The sequence below is a fragment of the Sminthopsis crassicaudata genome, chromosome 4, assembly GCF_048593235.1.
Source record: "Sminthopsis crassicaudata isolate SCR6 chromosome 4, ASM4859323v1, whole genome shotgun sequence".
Lineage (NCBI taxonomy): Eukaryota > Metazoa > Chordata > Mammalia > Dasyuromorphia > Dasyuridae > Sminthopsis > Sminthopsis crassicaudata.
The window spans coordinates 361,228,258-361,248,230 of NC_133620.1; the positions used below are offsets into that span (position 1 = coordinate 361,228,258).

Genomic DNA, 19,973 nt, shown 5'->3' on the forward strand with positions numbered 1-19,973 from the left:
TCTGAGAACCTGAGTGTGAATTGCGCCTCTGTCTTAATGTTGCTGTGTGATCTTGGGAGCATCTCCCAACCTCTCTGATCCTCATTTTCTTCGCTGAGCAAGGGGCGACTTGGACGAGACCAAAAATTCTTTACTTTTTTGGGGGGAGGGAGGGGGAATTGACATAGACTTCCTTTAGCATCTCACTAAAACGCATTTATTAAGCGCCGTGCTAAACGGTGGAGCTAAGAGAAAAAAAAAAAAAGTCAAAAGGCAGCCCAATGGGCTCCCTGTCCATCCCACCCAAACGTTTTACAACGCATAGAAATTAGCAAGCATTTATTAAGAGCCTACTGTGTGCCCCCCCCCCCCAAAAAAAACCTACTGTGTGTCAGGTGCTGTTCTCAAAGCTTTACAGGTATCATTGGGAGGGAGGAGCTATCTTTATTCCCATTTTGCAGAGGAGGAAACTGAGGCTGAGAAAGGTTAAGAGCCTGGACGTGGGTCACAAAGCCAATATTTGTTTGAAGCTAGTATTTGAACTCAGGACTTTCTGCCTCTTAAGCCCATCCTGTCTCCTAGCTGCCAATCCAAAAACAAAAAAACAAAAAACAGTTTCTAGCCTCTTCTAATAGGGATAATAGCACAAAAGGGAGCTAGCTGAAAAGGAAACCAATTATCTTGAAATACAGTTATCATAATTCTTAACCTGGACAATAATAATAAGATTAAATTCTGTAGTTTTTGTTTTCCCCCAGTTAACAGGCTTTTATTTTTGTTCCTTGGCTAACAGACAAATAACAACAAACCCTTCCTAACAAATAGATATATTGGCCAGAATAAATGACCTTTAAAAACGTTTCAGCCTCAGTGTTCCCGCTCTATGGATTTAAGGACCTATCTTGACTCAACAGAAAAGTGCAGTAAGATTTTTGGGACCCCCTGTACCATACATCTGTATGTGTATGCTTACATCTGAATGTGTACACGCATTCATAGGATCATATTTAGAACAGGAAGGGTCCTTGAAGTCCATGAAATCCAACTCCCTTATTAGGGAGCCTCAGCAGTATAATGGAAACCCACCCAGGCTTGGGAGCCAGGGAATGAGTCCTGCAGGTCCTTGTCCTTGTGTGATCTGAGGTAAGTCCTCTCCCCCCCCCCCTCCGTTTTCTCATACGTAGAATAAAGCTAATATTTATATGATTTACCTTACAGTTGTCATGAGGAAAGTGTTTTGTGGATTTTATATAAATATGAGCTGTAATTGTTAATCATTTAGATGGATCAGGCACTCTAGGGAAGAAATTCTAGTTTCAGGCACTTCCCACCTTGAACCAAAGAGTTAAGATCCCTTCAGATCCTATGAATTCCTTTATGTTTGTTAGGTCCCTTTTATGCACATGTAATTTTTTCCCGAAGTTATTTTGTAAACATCTTAGAGTCATGATCATAGATTAGAGCTGGAACAACCCTAATGATCATTTAGTTAAGCTCCTCAATGGGGAAATGGATTCTCAGAAAAAAGTTAACTTACTTAGGAACTCTCTATAGGATCTAGAAAATAGTTTTCCCCCTCTACCTTTCCTCCAACCTGGCATGCACAGTCTTTCTCCTTCTCCCTCTCCCTTCTATCCCTCTTTCTCTCTTTACCCTTTTCTTCTCTCTCTCACCCTCTCACCCCTTTCTTCCTTCCTCTTCCCCTCTACTTTTTTTCCTCCCTTCTCTCCCTTTTCTCCCCCCTCTTTTTTTCTCTTGTTTTCCTCTTTGCTATGTAGATAACTGAATAAATGTTCTACCGCAAAAGCTCATCCTTTTTTTTTTTTTCTTTGAGGCACTTAGGGTTAAGTGACTTTCCCAGGGTCACACATACATACATACATACATACATACATACATACACACACATATACCTATATAGTCAATGATTATATTGTCACTGTTATGCAAACTTGGGGTCTAGGAAGAAACTATAGAACCTCAGTATTTTGAGATATTCAGGTATTCACATACATTCAGAGTGTAGGAAAGTGTATTTCCACCCACCAGTGCACTCCATACACAATCCTCATCTCCATCCCACAAGAAGAAAAAGTGAAAAATGATTTATAATAACCTTCCCAATTTATAATACAAGTTGCCTTTAGCCTTTACACATCTAATTGTGATCATAAATGATTGTGGTGCTCCATTATTATTATTACTAATAATAATAAATGTAAATTGATATGGTCGTCTCTGATTTGACTCTGCCTCAGGGAAAGATGCTAGGCATCTCCTTTGTAGGTTAAAAATGTTTCCTTGGACAACAAAAACTAGAAATACTGTTTATAGGAAAATAAGAAGTATCATTGTTTCAGTATTATGGTCTTAAAGATTACATCTTTAATTCTTCAAAGTTGACTGTGGATCACATATGATTTACAGAGTACAACCATTTTACAGATTACATGATGGAGCTGAATAAAGGAGTTTTTAGCCACACATTGTCTTCTCGACTAATTCTTGGATTTCTGACTACAAGAAATTCAAAAGTTGCAGAACTAGTCATATCTATATTGTTTGTGCATGTATATGTGTGTGTGTTAACAGGTTTTGTTTTGTTTTGTTTTTTAATTTAAAATTTAAGATATGGCAAATATTAAGCTATTAAGCAAATATCCCATTTCCCATTTGCTTTTTTGCGTGCCAGTCTGCACCTCTCATGGTCCATTGAAATATAATGCTAATGATATATTATTAAGAAATGATGTTTCTTATACAGTGTCATAATATGTGATTTCAATTCATTCACTTGCTATAGATGGGAGGTGGTTATCTTTCTCCATTCCTTATATCTTAGGAGGAACAATGATGCCCCTGAATCTAAGTTGGAAGACCAATCAAATCATAATTTATTTTGTGAGTGATCTGGGATGGACCTTTTTACTTCCAGGATTCTGCTGGAGGGCAGCTAGGTGATAAAGTGGATATAGTGCTGAGCCTAAAGTTAGTGAGACTGTTGTTCTTCTTGAGTTCAAATTTGGCCTCAGATAATTCCTAGCTGTGTGATCCTGGACCTAACCCTATTTGTCTCAGTCTTTATCTCAAAAATAATCTGGAGAAGGAAATGATAATCCACTCTAGTATCTTTGCCAAGAAAACCCCAAATGGGATCACAAAAAATTGGACACAACCAAAATGGCTGAATGACTAGTATAATGGCATGTATAACTAGTACTTATGGAGCCCTACAGTTTCTGAAAGCTTAGAACTTGTATACCACTCAAAGAACAATAAATTGGCACATGATAAGTTGTCAACAGGCTGCAACACATAATAAGTAAGGAAATACTAATAAATATTCTGAAGAAGGGAGGACATTAACAGAATGCATGATGGTGAAAAAAATTGGCCTGGCCATTTGGCAAATGAAAAAGAGCTGTTGGACATCTTGTATGTTCCTTGATGTCTTTACAATGTCCAGAAAAAGTACCTAACTTAAAAGAAGACATAGAGTATAGTCACGTAGGATGGCAGAAATATGAGTTCTAGAAGTAACATTCACATCCCTGAGCTCATGAATCCATTTGAATATAAGGTATTGACTGAGCCATTTAATATCATTTTTTGAATGGTAATACTTTGTAACTGGAATAGCAGCATGGTGGAAAAAACCCTAGAAATGATGCTCTTAGGATTTGAGTTCAAACTCCAGTTCTATGATATCCTATATGTGTGAGATCTTGAATGGGTCCTTTTTAGTTAATTAAATGTTATTTTGATAAATGGATTGTATCATTGAAATCAATGAACAAATGAATGTATTATACCAAGGCAAATTGAATAATCTCAGTTTCATTGTCCCTCATCAGTCAGTTTGACTGAGGGTACTTATGTCAATTTCATTCTGATGGAATTTTACCACAAAAATTAGGCAGATCAGCAGTTGCTCTGAGAGAGAAAGATGGGGGAGGGGAGAGATGGGAAATAGAGAAGAGAAAGTATGTGAGAGAAAAAGGAAAGAGAAGGAAAGAGGGAGGGAAGAAAGAAGGAATGAAGGAAAGAAACAATATCTCAGACATACGACTCTATGGAGAGTTAACAGTGCAGACCCTGACATACACAGGCGTACTATAAAGTGGTCTGCAAATTTAAAAAGAATTGAAGTCCAAAAGTTTGGGACTTGGAAAATATTTTCCCATAGAAATAGTGCTTTGATGGTCTCATTTGATCCTCCAACATCTCTTTCAGGAAGGAAGAACAAGAATCAATGTGTGTTGATAAAGTCTGTGCCAATTTGTGCCCACAAGATGATATTCCTGTCTCTTGGGAAAGGATTTTTGCTATACATGAGATAGTTTCTGAGGATTCATGTGGAGTCCATGCTGTGAAATAAAGGCAGGCAGTGGCCTTCAAAATGTACCTGAGAATACTTCTCCAATTACAATGAATTCAGTTGCACACCTACTAGCAGTATTAGGCCAGCTGGGTCGGTGCCAACCTTTAAGTGATTTATTCAAGTTGGCAAACTATTACATGATTATTATGTGAAGACAACAGTTAGTGCAGCATAGTTTCTAGAATACCAGATTTAGAAACCAGAAGTCCTGCTTCTAACACTTAGCAGCTGTGTGATCATGGACAAGTCCATTAATCTCGAAGTGCTGCCAGCCCCATTCCAGATTGCCCTGAAAAATTAAATTACCAAAGCTGTTGATCTGAATCGATGGAAGGGGCTAGAGGAAAAGGTGAAGTTTGCATACTGGAGAAAACAATGAAATAGAAGATCTGGAACACACCCACTCATCCATGCCTGTGAAGTACAATACATTTTATTTTATTTTATTTTTTTTACTGAGGCAATTGGAGTTAAGTGATTTGCCCAGGGTCACACAGCTAGGAAGTGTTAAGAGTCTGAGGTGAGATTTGAATTCAAGTCCTCCTGACTTCAGGGCTGGTGCTCTATCCACTACACCAAATACCTGCCCCTATACATTTTAAATAAAAAGCATTTCATTATTTTGGGGATTCATTTCAAACATGGATCAGACTAGATATAGATAGCCTTTGCCATCCCTTCTAACTAAAATTCTATTATTATGGGACTGCTTTGTTCTTCCTATCAATTGAAGACAGATACTGGTCCAAGGTTGTTGCTTCTCCCTCTCAACAAGAAGCTACCATGCATCTCAATCAGAAGTGGATTAAAATTCAGGTTCTGCTACCAGTATGACCAGAGATAAGTCATTTAAGCTTAGAGGATGTTGGTTTCTTCATATGTGAAAGGAGGAGACTTAAAATAAATTTATCTCTAAAGTTCCTTCATGTTTTAAATCTACTATTCTATGACTATGGATATCTGTTTTAAAGCTTTGTAAACCTTTGCTCTAGAATTCTTTTGGATTGTACTCTAGAAGAGTGGCTGTGTCTCTATTAGAGAAATGAAGGAAGAGTTAAGTATTCCCTTCCCCAATCCTACAGGAGAGAAGTGTTTCACTGATCCCATTTTCCTCATGAATTGCTCTTTAAATGAAGGACAAAAGGGGGCTGGTTGAGATCTTCCCACCAAATGATGGAACTGGGTCAAAAATAGAGGAGAGATTCCTTAACTCTTTTCAACCAGTAATACTCCTTATTAATTAAGAAGTGGAAGGGAGCCAAGGACTGGTGAAGCTCTTCAACTTAGTTCCCATCTGGGAAAAGATTAAAGGATTTAGCATCTAGTAAACCCTGATCCCTCTTCCAAGAGAGGCAGTTCCTTCCCTGAACTCTTCTTGTGGTCAAGATGGTGGTACCATAAGGAAAAGAAGGAAAACGGCTGGAATATACAATCCATTACATATATTGTTTAAATTGTTCAGTCATGGCAACCTTAGGTTTCTATTATCATGTTAAAAACAAATTCCCCTCAAATATTCATAGTGTGAGAATAGCCTCTATCAAAATCTGTTGTAGTAAATAAATCTTCAGGAGTTGTTTGAGACACATAGAGATTAAGTCTCACAGCTACTAAGTGGGAAGTGAACCCATGATTACTTGTCTTCCAGGCTCAGCAATTTATCAGATACCCCATTTTCCTTTTAAATCATTCTATCTCCAGATCAGATTTAGACCTGGAAGAGGTGGAAAAAAGCATTTATATATTCCAATCTCTCTTCATTTGAGGAAATAACTTAGATTAATTGACATGTGTTAACCTGATTAATTTGAAATTTGAGTGCATAAAAATGGCAACCAAACATTTTAGAAAAGTAGAGGCAGAGTTACATAATGAAAAGAACCACTGGATTTGAGGTTGAAAGACCTGGATTTTAATCTAAACTCTGTTATTTATCCTATGTGCCCTAGAACAATTGATAAATGCTTGTTGATAGTTTGAATCTCTGAATCTTATTATAAAATAAAAGACTTGGACTACATGATTTCTAAGATCAGATTTATAACCAGGAATTCAAGCACCCATGTGAAGGGATCTACTACATTAGGGAAACACTCTTCTGTCCTTGGAATAGACTCAGCCCAACTCCAAAGTCTCCAACTGATTAAGAGAAGTATTCCCCAGAGAAGAGATGGTCCTAAAGGCACCCTTTTTCAATAACAGAGGGACTGTACCTCTCTGATATCCCTAAGCTGCTTGAGAAATGTGCTGCCCCTTTCTTCTTGGAGCCACTACCCTAGTGGGGAAGAATAGCATTTATTCCTTGTTCAACTTCCCTGGAGGGCCATTTCAGAGGAGAAAAGATGTGCCTTTACTTCATTAAGTGGAACCCTAGTAGCTCATGGAAGTTGTTGATCTGTTTTGAACTTTCAGTAACATAAATCTAAAAGATTCAGACCCCCTTTTTATTAACAGTTACTTTTATTTTTTTACTAATTTTCAACTAGTAGAACCCGATTTCTGTAAAAGCATTTTGAAAATCTGGGATGAGACAATTATTTTCTAAATAATGTTGTTTTGCTTAATGGCATATTTTTGTAGAGCAGTTACCAATGTTAGACAGATATAACTGTATTTTGTTCCTTATACTTATCTTTTGTTCTTAAACTGCAATAAAATAGGAAATCTAGAAGCATTTAAGTCCAAACATAGGAGCCACTTTGCTAGGCACTAGATTTTGAGAAGTTTGGCCTACTTTTCATTTCACACTGAACCAAGTCATATATACATCTATATCTATATATCAGTGCTGGAGAAGGATTTGAGCTGCCTCTTGTTGAATGTGGTTGCCTATCCTCCCAGTGAAAAGGGACAGAGCAACACTGTAGAAAGTATGCTTATATTTGAAATCTGAGGACATGAGTGGAATTCTTGCCTTCCTATTTGTCTGTGCAAGAACAGGCAAGTCAGTTAAACTCCCAACCTCAATTACTCATCTGCAAACCTAAAAAATTGGGCCAGATGTCTGGCTCTGGATTTCTGATCCTCTGATTTCTGAATACTGTAGAACTGTAATGAATGGATATAAAATTCAAAGATTTTTGTAGATGTTAACCATCAAATTTAGGATTGGTTCATAATCAGATCTATGAGAAAAAAAGCAACAGAAAAATAATATTAAAAAGTGAAAATAGGATTGTTTTAGTTGGATTTCTGATATATCCAGGTTTCAAAAGAACCATCACTTTGATACTGTGTGGAAGAAGCTTTAATTTAAAATTCTAGTGATAAATTTTTACCAAGTATAGGACTTTCATGATTGTGTGTGTGTGTGTATCTTAATATATGTAATAATATTACATTTTGTCTGGATTCCTCACACAAAGGATAAGGGGCTGTCCACTTGAAGTTATTATCTGCCCCTTAAAGGAATATATTGGTAGTTAACAACTAGTAAAACTGTAAAATTTGCAGTGTTTTAAAGTGATGTTTTTTAAATGCACAGAATTTTTTTTTTTCCCATTCCAAGAGGCCACACATGTTGCTGTCTTTCTATACAATTATCCTTCAGGGGTAAAGCATTCATTATGTTGTTTGCACTATGATTCACTTTACTCTGAGAGATAACTGGTAAATTATATCACAAAGATTTTCAAAGTAGGTGAACCTGCTTCCAGTGAATAATCATTGGGGGAAATTAGAATAATGGGGACAGTCAGTTTTCTTTAATGAGCTTGGGTTTTGTTTTTGTTTTACCTGCCAAACTTTGGTTGTTCCTTATCAAATGGAGATAAAGAGAGTAGGCTGATAGGAGAGGAAATGAGCACTTTCTTTCATTTAAATTATGGGTTGGAACTGCTTTTAAATACTTGAAACTAAGAAAAATCTGAGTTTCTCTGATGTGTACTACCAAATAAGGTTCTGGTATTTGGGGGGAGGGGAATCCTTTTACTCTTCTTTTTTTCCTCTCTTTATATTGATTTTAATATTTATTTATTTGACCAAATTGGGAGGGGTTCTGATTATTTCATTTTCCATCATTTTACATGTTTTCTCATGCTAAGCTGACTTCATATAATTTTTTTTAAATAAAGGTTTTACTGGTAATTTTTATATCATCATTTTAGTAGTGAAGTTTGAATGGATGTATTAGTCACGGCATAAAGTGCTTTATATCCCTTCATCATTTCATCAGTGTAGTTAACACCCCTTTATGACATGGTATAGAGATGGTCAGAGTTAGTCTCTGCCAAAAGCACATCATTCTGTACTAACTTGATGATAAACCTCTCAGCTTAGAGTGAGATTGTCCCATGGCTAGCTGATATCCAATCTATCCCCTAGGCCTATGCACTGAAATGTTCATCTCAGACATTTTACTGCGTAGCCTTAAAATCCAAAGTTATCACTACTCCACAATGTAATGTCATTTTGAAAACATTGAATAGAATGTGCGTTTTCCATATTGTTCATGAGATCATTGATTAAAGCTCAGAGGATTCTTAAAAATCATTTAGTTTAACTGCCGTATTTTAGATAAGGAATGAGCCCTGGAGAGGTCCAATGACTTTCTTTTCAGATTCCCCATAATTTCAGTGCCTTTTCTTTTAATATCCATTTTATCATGTATGTAACTTATTTGTACATTGTTGTTTCTTGTCTTCCCCATTAGACTGAACTCCTTCAAACCAGAAATTGTCTCTTGCTTTGTATCCTCGGTGCCTAGAATTATACTTTACACATAGTAGAGGCTTTTAAAATGTTTGTAGACCATCCAAAATCACATATGTGATAAGTAGCAGAACCAGGATTCAAATTAAGATCTTTGCTCCAGATCTAAGAAAGATGCTTTTCATTTCACCACTTTTTGGTGCTTGAGAAAGATTTGTTGAATTGAGTTAGGTAGTTTTGTCTAGAGATCTGGGTTTTTCTTTCACCTCTGACACTAATGAATAACTTCATTTAACCTCTAAGCCTCATTTTTTTTTTTTTTTTTTTTTTTTTTTTTTTTTTTGTCTTCAAAATGAGAGTGATGAAACTGGTACTTGGCTTATAGTTTATTATGAAGTTTAATTGACAAAGTGTATATAAAGTGCTTTGCTTTATGTGAGAATTATGTAAATGTCAGTATTAAATAGTTCTCAGAATGGTAAGAGAAAAGATTTGTCTAGTGAATTTCTTTTGACTTATTTTAGTTTTTTTCCACAGCATGCCCAGGACATGTTCAATTAATGAAAGAAAAGGATAGGCAAGCATTGGCTTTCATAGCAACAGCTATCCCAATCATGCTCCACCATGTTGCCATCTTTCAGCTTCTCTAATTGAAAAAGTGACTTTGTAGTAGTTTTATTTCTTTTTTTGCTTATCTATTTCCCAGGGAGAAGTAACTTCTCCATCTTTTAAACTCTCTTAACACTGTTTCTTATACTTACTAAAATGATGACTTGACAAATGAGACCAAGTTAATGATAGATGGCAGGCCCCAAGGGTAGGACACATAAACCTAAGGAATAAAAAGGACTAAAGTTTTAGAAAGTTTCTTGGGTTCCACACAACTTCCTGCAGGTCAGCTTCCTTCATTGGGGACTAAGATCAATCAGCAATCATTTAAAGTACCTATTATGTGCTCACCACTGTATTAAGTTATAGTTATACAAAGAATCGAATAGCCTTGACTATTAAGGGACTTTATCAGAGGAGATACATGTATGTTCTGAAGTATATGTAAATCATATGCAAAATAAATATAAGGTAATTACATGGAGAAGAACACTAGCTCTTGAGCTAGTAGCATTTGAGCTCAGTTTTGAAGAAAACCAGAGAGTCTAATAAATGGAGGTGAAGAGATAGGTCATTCTAGGTACAAGGAACAAAGACATGGCAGCAGGAGATGGAATACTAGGTTTGAGGAAGAACAAAGTCTAGTTTGACTAGGTTGTGAAATCCTGAGTACTGTAAAAATAGGCTGTTTTTTAAAATAAGGTTAAAAAATAGATTGTCAACATTAGTGATTTGTATTTCATCCTATAGAGAATATGTAGTTCCTGAAGGTTTTCAAGTATGAGGAACAAAGAATACGTGAAAGGGGATAATTGTAATGAAACTGGAAAGGTAGCTTGGAGCCAGTTTGTGAAGTGCTTTAAATGTCAGACATTTAAATATGAAATGCTTTAAATGTTTTTGTTAATACAGAACCACTAAAATTTATGGAGCAAAGAGTTAAAATTAGTGAATGTCTTTGGTCACAAGGAAAGAGGCTAGATAAGCATAAATTATTAAAGTATATTACATATTATAAGATAATATATAACACATATATGTGTAATGTTATAAACTATTAGCATTCTGGATAAATCAGACCCAAATAACTAAAGCTTATTAATTATTCAGCCAACCTTTAAAAATTTTTTCTGGAATTTATTACTACATAGGTTTATATGAGCATTCCTTATGTTCTATTAGATTTCTGGAATCAGGGTATCCACTAGATGGCATGCTTGATCATTTATTGTTAGAGCTGGATATAGAGTTCAGCTCTCCAATTCAACAAACTCTTAACAAGCAAGTATTCTTTGTAAGTCATTGGGTATATAAAAACGAACAACAGTGCTTTCTCTTAAGGAATGTACAGTATAATTGGAGTGATTTGACTTGTGCACAAATAAGAGCTTGGCCTGAATTACCTCATTGTTGAAAAGAGCCAAATCCATCAGAATTGATCCATAATCTTATTATTACTTAGTTCTACTTCACTTAGCATCAGTTCATGTAAGTCTCTTCAGGCCTTTTTGAAATCATCCTGTTGATCGTTTCTTAAAGAACAATAATATTCCATACCTTCCTATACCATAATTTATTCAGCCATTCTCCAACTATTGGGCATCCATGCAGTTTCCAGTTCCTTAACCACTACAAAAAGGGCTACTACCTTTTTGCAAATGTGGGTCCTTTTCCCTTTTTTATGATCTGTTTGGGATACAAGTTCAGTAGAAACACTGCTAGATCAAAGGGTATGCACAGTTTAATAGCCCTTTGGGCATAGTTCCAAATTGTTCTCCAGAATGGTTGAATCAGTTTACAACTCCACCAACAATGAATTAGTGCCCAGTTTTCCCATATCTCCTCCAATATTTGTCATTATCTTTTCCCATCTTAGCCAATCTGAGAGGTGTGTAGTGGTAACCTCAGAGTTGTCTTAATTTGCATTTCTCTAATCAGTAGTGTTTTAGAGCATTTTTTCTTATGACTAGAAATGTCTTTAATTTCTTCAAATGAAAATTGTGTATTCATATCTTTTGACTATCTATTGGAGAATGACTTGTATCCTTATAAATTTGAGTCAATTCTCTATATATTTTAGAAATGATACCTTAACAGACCCCTTAGATGTAAAAAATTTTTCCCTGTTTACTGCCTTCCTTCTAATCTTAGCAGCACTGGTTTTGCTTATACAGAAACTTTTTCATTTAATATAATCAAAATTATCCATTTTGCATTTCATAATTTTCCAGTTCTTCTTTGGTTATAAATTCCTTCCTTTTCCACAAACTGAGAGGTAGACTGTCCTGTGTTCTCTTAATTTACTTATAGTATCACCCTTTATGTCTAAATTATGAACCATTTTTCTCTTATCTTGGTCTACGATATTAGGTGGTGGTCAATAGTATTAGGTGTTGGTCAATGCCTAGTTTCTGCCATACTATTTTCCAATTTTCTCAGTTTTAATTTTTGTCAAATAGTGAGTTCTTATCTCAGTAGTTGAGAAATCTTTGGGTTTATCAAACACTAGATCACTTTACTCATTAACTATTGTGTTTTGTGAAACTATTGTACTGATCAACTACTCTATTTCTTAACCAGTAAAAATTGGTTTTGATGACCACTGCTTTATAATATAGTTTTATGTCTGGTACAATCATGTCACCTTCATTTGCAATTTTTCATTAATTCCCTTGAAATTCTTAAATTCTAGTTCTTCCAGATGAATTTTGTTATTATTTTTTATAGCTCTATAAAGCAATTTCTTGACAGTTTGTTTTGGCACTGAATAAGTACATTAATTTAGTCAGAATTGTCATTTTGCAGTATATTAACTTGGCCTACCCATGAGCAATTGATATTCTTCCAGGTATTTAAGTCTAACTTTGCTTGTATGAAAAGTATTTTGTAATTATACTCATATTGTTCCTGGCTTTGTTTTGGCAAGTAGATCCTCAGTATATTATCTACAATTATTTTAAATGGAATTTCTCTTTCTTATCTCTTGCTGCTGGATTTTGTTGGTAACATATAGAAATGCTGATGATTTGTGTGGATTTATTTTGTATTCTGTAACTTTGCTAAAGTTATGAATTGTTTCTAATAGTTTTTTAGTTGATTCTTTAGGATTCTCTTAGTATACTGTCATATCAATGTGCATAGACTGATAATTTAGTTTCCTCATTACCTATTCTAATTTCTTTTTAAAAAAATAATTATAACTTTTTATTGACAGTACATATGCATGGGTAATTTTTTATAACATTATCCATTGCACTCACTTCTGTTCTGACTTTTCCCTTCCCTCCCTCCACCCTCTCCCCTAAATGGCAAGCAGTCTTATACATGTTAAATATGTTATAGAATATCCTAGATACAATATATGTGTGCAGAACCCAATAGTTCTCTTGTTGCACAGGAAGAATTGGATTCAGAAGGTAAAAATAACCTGAGGAAAAAAAAATAAAAATGCAAACAGTTTACACTCATTTCCCAGTGTTCCTTTTCTGGTTGTATCTGCTTCTTGATGAATTGGAACTGAATTAGATCTTCTCTTTGTTGAAGATACCATTTCCATCAGAATACATCCTCATATAGTATTGTTGTTGAAGTATATAGTGATTTCCTGGTTCTGCTCATTTCATTCAACATCAGTTCATGTGAGTCTCTCCAAGCTTCCCTGTATTCATCCTGCTGGTCATTTCTTATAGAACAATAATATTCCATAACATTCATATACTACAATTTACCCAACCATTCTCCAGTTGATGGGCATCCATCCATTCATTTTCCAGTTTCTAGCCATACAAAAAGGGCTGCCACAAACATTTTGGTACATACAGGTCCCTTTCCCTTCTTTAGTATTTCTTTGGGATATAAACCCAGTACCTACTCTAGTTTCTTAAATTTATTTTTCTTCTTATAGCTAGAACTAATATTTCTAATACAATATTGAATAATAATGGTGATAGTTGTCAACCTTGTTTCATCCTTGATGTTATTGGGAATGGTTCTGGCTTATCCCCATATGATGCTTGCTGATGGTTTTAATAGATACTACTGATCAATTTAAGGAAAATTCCATTTATTCCTATGTTCTTTATTATTTTTTGATAGGAATGGGTTTTGGATTTTGTCAAATGCTTTTTCTGCATCTATTGATAATCATATGATTTGGTTATTGATATAGTTAATTATGCTAATAGTTTTCCTAATATTGCCTTGTTTTCAATGAAGGCATTTTCAATCAGAAAGAATAGTTTCATGGAGAAACTGCCACTGAGTTAAAACTTGAAGGAAAAGGGTTTCAACAAGAGAAAGGAAAAATGAACTCTCTATGAGGTTCTAGAGGAACTAAGTAGAGTTCTGGAGTTAGAGAACAAAGCAATTACTGAATGGACCGAGATCTTACATCTTTTAGAGGGCACTGCCAAATAAATGAGATCATAGAGCCATTTCAGTAATCCCTATTTGATAGATGAGGACAATGGAGAGAAATGAAATTATTTGCCTATGATTGACTACATGGCTCATTTGGTGTCAGAATTGGGATTTGAACTTCAGCTGTCAGTTGTTTGGCTGATAACTTCCAAAGCTGGATCCTTTTACTAAGTCTTTGGATATGTGACTTGATTTTTAAAGAAACAGACTAGAAAACATGCATCTAAGTGAATATTGCTTTCCAAAGTATATGTTGTGGGAAAATATTTGTTCCAAGGAAGTTGCCTAGGTATAATATGGGAGATAACATAATATTGGATTTGGAGTTAGACCTAAATTCAAATTCTGGTTCAACCACATAATAGCAAAGTAACCTTGAGTTAGTTACTTAGTTTCCCTTGGCTTCAGTGTCCTCACCTTTAAAATAAGCTTCTTAAAACTAGTTCTTTTTGTTCCTTCTAATTTCCAAATCTGTGATCTAATTTATGGAATTCTTATTTAGGAATTGCCTTTTAGTCTATTTATGAGCCACATAAAATTAGTCTCTACTTTATGATGGTGGCTCATTTGTAATTTTTGTTGTGCAGTAAAATGCTTCTACCTGTGTACATTATAAAAGCTCTTGGTTTCTCTAAGACTTTTTTTTTTTTCATTTTCAGGCTCACTTTTCTATTCTGGGTGATGGAGGCTACTAGAAATTTGACTCTGGATGCAGAAATGTTATGTAATTATTAAATATTTTTATTAAACACATAAATATTTTAAAAGCTCATGATAACAGAATGGACCCAGTTGAATTAATATTATCATTATCAGTTGCTAAAATAACAATTTTTTGCTTATTTGATAGTTATCTAAGGAGTCTTCCTTTTTTCTTTAAAAAGAATTTTTTACAGGCATTTATTCTCTCCCCAGCTTCTCACCCCCCTAATTAAATGTACATACAAATAAAAGCCATTTTTAGTACATATGCACCTTCAGTTAAAGCAAATTCCCTCATTGTCTGTGTTGAAAAATATGTATTATCCTTCTTTTTGAGTCCATCACTACTTATGGAGGAAGTAGTAGGTAGCATTCACCATCTTTGGTCCTTTGAAATCATGCTTTATCATTGCACTAATCAAAGTTCTGAAGTCTTTCAAAGTTATTTTTCTTTGTAATGTTGTTCTACTTGCATAGAATGCCCTTTTGAATTCTTGAGGCTTTCTCTGTTTTCTTTGGAACAATTGGTTTTGTCATTTCTTATGCTACAATAACTTTGCATTGTATTCACTAATATTCAGGTGCTTCTTTAATAACAACAGAAGTTATTCCATGAAACTGTTATCACCAAAGACTTAATTTGTTCTCCTTCTTGAACAAAGAAAAGAGGTCGTTAACCATCGTAGAGCCAGCTATGTTACTAAGTAGTGGTATGACATTGGGTATTTCTTTCATGGCTTCAGTTTACTCATCTGAAAAATGAAAGAGTTATAATAAATACAGGGGCAATATCCCTTTTTCTCACCATTATCTGATAGAGTTCTAGAAATGTTAATGATCTCAATATGTCAAGAAGAAAACATTAAAAGCAAACCTTTGCAAATATGAAATGGATTATATTCACATATCATTAGGAAGAAAGGAAGGAAAGAAAGATCTAGGCCTTATTATTATCAGTTTTTTTTGTTTGTTTTGTTTTTTTTTTGAGGAAGCAGAGACAAACAAGGGTTAAGTAATTTGCTCAGAAGTCACATAGCAAGTAAGTGTCTTAAGTCATTTAAGTCATATTTGAGTTCATGTCTTCCTGACTCTGGCCCTGCACTCTATCCACATATCATCTAGCTGCCTCTAAAAACATCCAGGAATGAATTGCTATGGTAGCTTCAGTTATGTAGCAGAATACAAAGTAAATCTCAAATCATCACATTTTTATTACGTTATATACATTACCTAAATAGAAAAGGTCATGTCATTGAAATAAAATTGGGGGAAAATGGAAGGCAATAACTTTTGCAACTATTAATTGGGGGAGAATTTTTAATCAAGCAAGAGATAATGGTGACATAAAAAATAGAAAGGATAATTTATTTGGGTAGAATTGACAATAAAATGTACTTGTAAGACAAAAGGGAATACTGTTGACTAGAAAGAAAACCTTTTAATCAAATATAAGATAATGGTCTGATAGTCAAGATATACAAAAAATTAATACATACATATATTATGCAAAGGGCTATTCCTCAATAGGATATGAAGAGAGCATTTCAAAAGAAGTTCAAACTATTAACAGTCCAAATATTAGCTATTAACAATAAGATTATTCCAGATAATGACAAACACAAATTAAAACAATGCCAATAGTTTACCTCTTTGCCAGAAAATTGGCAAAAATGACAATCATGGTAGCTTCCAGAAGGCAAGTGTACTCAACATTTCAGCCAAAGTGTCCTTTTTTGGGGGGGGAGGAGGGGGACTGTACCACACTCAGGATACTTCATCTCTCATCTCAGTGCCATTACACTACTTTGTTTCCCATGCTTGGGATGCACACCTATGAGATATTTACTTCAAAGCTAAATTCAATGGCCACTTTTTACATGAAGACCCTTTCTGGTTTTTCTAGTACTAGTATCTCTCCATAAAGAAAGTCAGACTGTCTAATCTGTATATGTGTACATGTTTCAAGCAATAGAATGCAGACTATTTGTAGGGAAAGCATGTGTCATTTTTCTTATATGGCAGATACTTTGTATAATACCTATTATATATAGTAGAGAGATTAGACTGGAAGTCATCTACCTAATATAAGCCCTTTGAAAGCTGATAAGATCATTGAGAAGGTATAGAGTTAGAAGAAAAGAGCTTTGGAGTTTCTCACAGGGGCTGTCTATGGGATCATAAATCTAGAGACGTCAAAGGCAATCTGCTCAACCATCTCATTGTAAGGTAACTGAGATCCATGGGTTACCCAGAGTCATGGCACATGTTACAAGCAGCATGGGTAGGAGTGGTCCTGTGATTCTGGAATCATTGTACTTTCCACTGTACTCCACTGCCTCTGAGAAGTGGTCAGATATTCAAACAGGTCTCTTTGAGTGGAAGTGAGGCAGAACTTCATGGTGGATTTCACTTGCATCTCACTTATGATTTAGAACATTCTCTCTGGAGGTTGAAGTGGTTTTCCACTTTTGCAGAGAGTTTTCTAGATCCCAATACCAGTTATCATTAAATAGTTTAATGCCTTATAGTATTTAGATCTCCTCTTTATCAGTTAATATGAATGGCTTTTCTCAATTCTTATAATGTCACTTTTTATAGCATAATAATATCCCACTTTATGAATACTCCATAATCTGTTCAGCCATTCCCCTAATTAATTGACAACTGTTTTGTTTCTAGTCTATTGCTACCCTAAAGATTCCTGCTATATATGAGGGAAGAAGGAACTTTTCTTTCAGTCTTCAACCTTTTTGGAATATATGCTCCAATAGGATATCAGGGAATCTCATTGAGTATAAGAAGTTAGTGATTTTTCTCACAATTTTAGGTTGTGTTCCAGAATGGTTGGACCAATTCAGAATTCTGCCAGCCATTATTTATTGTTTCTTTGGGCAGCTTCTTCAACATTGACTATTTTCTTCCTTTATCATCTTTGCCACTCTGAGAGGGAAGGTGGGTTGTAGAATCCTGGAGTTGTTTTAAAGTGAAATGCAAATTAAAATAATTCCAAGTTTCTACTTCACCTTCCCTCTCAGATTGGCAAAGATAATATTTTTATTCTGCTGGCATAGACTTTTTTTTTTTTGTTTTGTTTTTCCCCTGAGGCTGGGGTTAAGTGACTTGCCCAGGGTCACACAGCTAGGAAGTGTTGAGTGTCTGAGACTGGATTTGATCTCGGGTCCTCCTGAATTCAGGACTGGTGCTCTATCCACTGCGCCACCTAGCTGCCCCTGGCATAGACTTTTAAAACCTAAAAAACTGGATACCATGATAAGATATTATGTTAATCAGTGACTTATTGGCATTTCACTTATGATTAGTGATTTAGAACAGTCATGTTGATGTGGGTTAAGATTCCTTTCTAATTCCCAACCCCCATGAATTCCAATGGGAGATATTTGGGCTCTCCCAGCCCCCATTGGATCTGAGCCAACTTGGGCTGTCCCAGCCCCCATTCTAATGATCTGCTCAGGTTTCCCAACCCCCACCCCAAGCACAAACAACAGTTCCTTATCTAAAAGCCCATTGAATTCTATTCAAATTTTAACCCTGGCTGAAACCCAGCCAGGAGCCAACCTGGGACATCACCCATGAGCCCCTTCAAAATGACCAAAAGTGCCCTCCCCCCCATTATAAAAGAGGGAAACTGGAATCCACTCTTGGCAGAAGTCCCAAACACAGCATCCTTGCGCCTGCCATGTCAGGGGTTTCTGCCCACTGGTGCCAGCCCTGCCTCTGGTGTTTTTCTACCTTTTGACCTTACTTCCAAACCCCACAATAAACCTCTTTTATTAATCTAGGTTTTCGGGTCTGTAAATTCCTTTTCAGGGAACTCTTGTACCATTACTAGACCTCATTTAACTCTGTATCCTTGCGCTGAATCCAAAGGGGTTGTAGAGGAGCTCTGTTTGATTCCCTGCACCCTGAACCTGCCACTAGACCTCAATTAACCCTAATTTCATTTAGATACTACTTATCTAATTCTCATCATTTGGTTCCCTTACCTAGAACCCTGAAAACTAGACAGAATTTGCCTACCAAAGGGAACCTTAACCTTTTCAGGGCTCTCAGAACCAATCTGGGTTTTTAGCTGTTTGCACAGTATTCTTCTGGGAAGAATATCTACGTTCCTTCTTCCGTTTCACCCTATCTCTAAAACATAGTGGGCACCCAGACTGGGTCTGGGCTGCGAGCAAAATTCTCCCATAGAGATTACTTGCATTTCAGGCAAAAAGTCCTCTTTTTGTCGCACTCTATTTTTAGGGATAGCAGGACCAGGAAATCCGGAACTCTGGATGAGAAAATTGCTTCCAGAGACAAAAGACCTTCTTTTCCAAGGCATTTGTAATCCCTTTTTCTCTAACCAGAAAGACGGCCCTCAGGCACATGGGAAGAAGTGTCTCTTCTTCACCCCTGCCCACTCCCCAAACCAAGGAGACACATGGCCGATGCCATCCCTCTCAGGAATCCCAGAACAACACTCTTTGATCTGTTCTGGGGAGATACCTGGAGGAATTTAAGCGAATCTGTGTGTTTGAGCCCCTCTCCCACTCGACTGTAATGGTCAGGCTGTAGCCACGAGGAGAAAGGTCACTGGATTGGGGTGAGCTTGGAGATATGTCTCTACCCAGCTGCTACTCCCTGGACAAAGGTATGAGCTACCCTGCCCTGAAGTTCTGGTATGAGCCCTCGACATCCGGGAATCACTGGGTAAAATAACATCTCTTTCTCCCCCCCCCATTCTCTCTCTTCTTTCAGACCTCTCCCATGTGGCTTGGCAACCTGCCATTTAAATGCTCCCATCCTGAACCCTTATGGGTTACTGTACAGTGGGGAAATTGGGGACTCAAATCTTAATCTTCTCAAATCTCCAAAAAGGTTTCCCATCAACTCTTAAAATGGCCGGCAAGCTGGAGAAGTGGGCCACGCCTCTCCCAGACCTTTTATCTGGCTCTTAAAGGAGCCTAGACTTTCAGCTCTCTCAGAAAACAAGCTTGCTCCATACATTTTAAAACAGGACTGGGGTTTCCCTGATTTGGTCATCCTGCATTAGAACAGAGCCTCCTGTCACAGCTTTTCACTGTAGCAGCCTTAAAATTATGCTTTTCCATGCTCAGGAGGCTGTTTACAAAGACAGAGAACTTCAAATCACTCACTTCGTTTCTTAGCCTCAGGGCACTTACTGAAACTTTTCTTTACCTGCTCCTGGAGAGAAAGCCTAGATATCTGCTAC

At 36.1% G+C, this 19,973-nt stretch overlaps 1 protein-coding gene across 6 annotated transcripts in view; it reads left to right on the top strand.

The window, feature by feature from the left end:
• Nucleotides 1–19,973, top strand: part of STXBP4 (syntaxin binding protein 4) — a 227,836-nt gene that overhangs the window by 360 nt on the left and 207,503 nt on the right. The window contains exon 2 of one of the 6 annotated variants that reach the window (XM_074261825.1): nucleotides 14,698–14,762. The exons of 3 other annotated variants lie outside the window; for them this stretch is intronic. The gene's annotated coding sequence lies outside the window, so the exon portion shown is untranslated. Of the gene's footprint in view, nucleotides 1–16; nucleotides 1,123–14,697; nucleotides 14,763–19,973 lie in introns of those variants that run through there. 2 more of the 6 variants (XM_074261828.1, XM_074261826.1) reach the window with 2 other exon arrangements.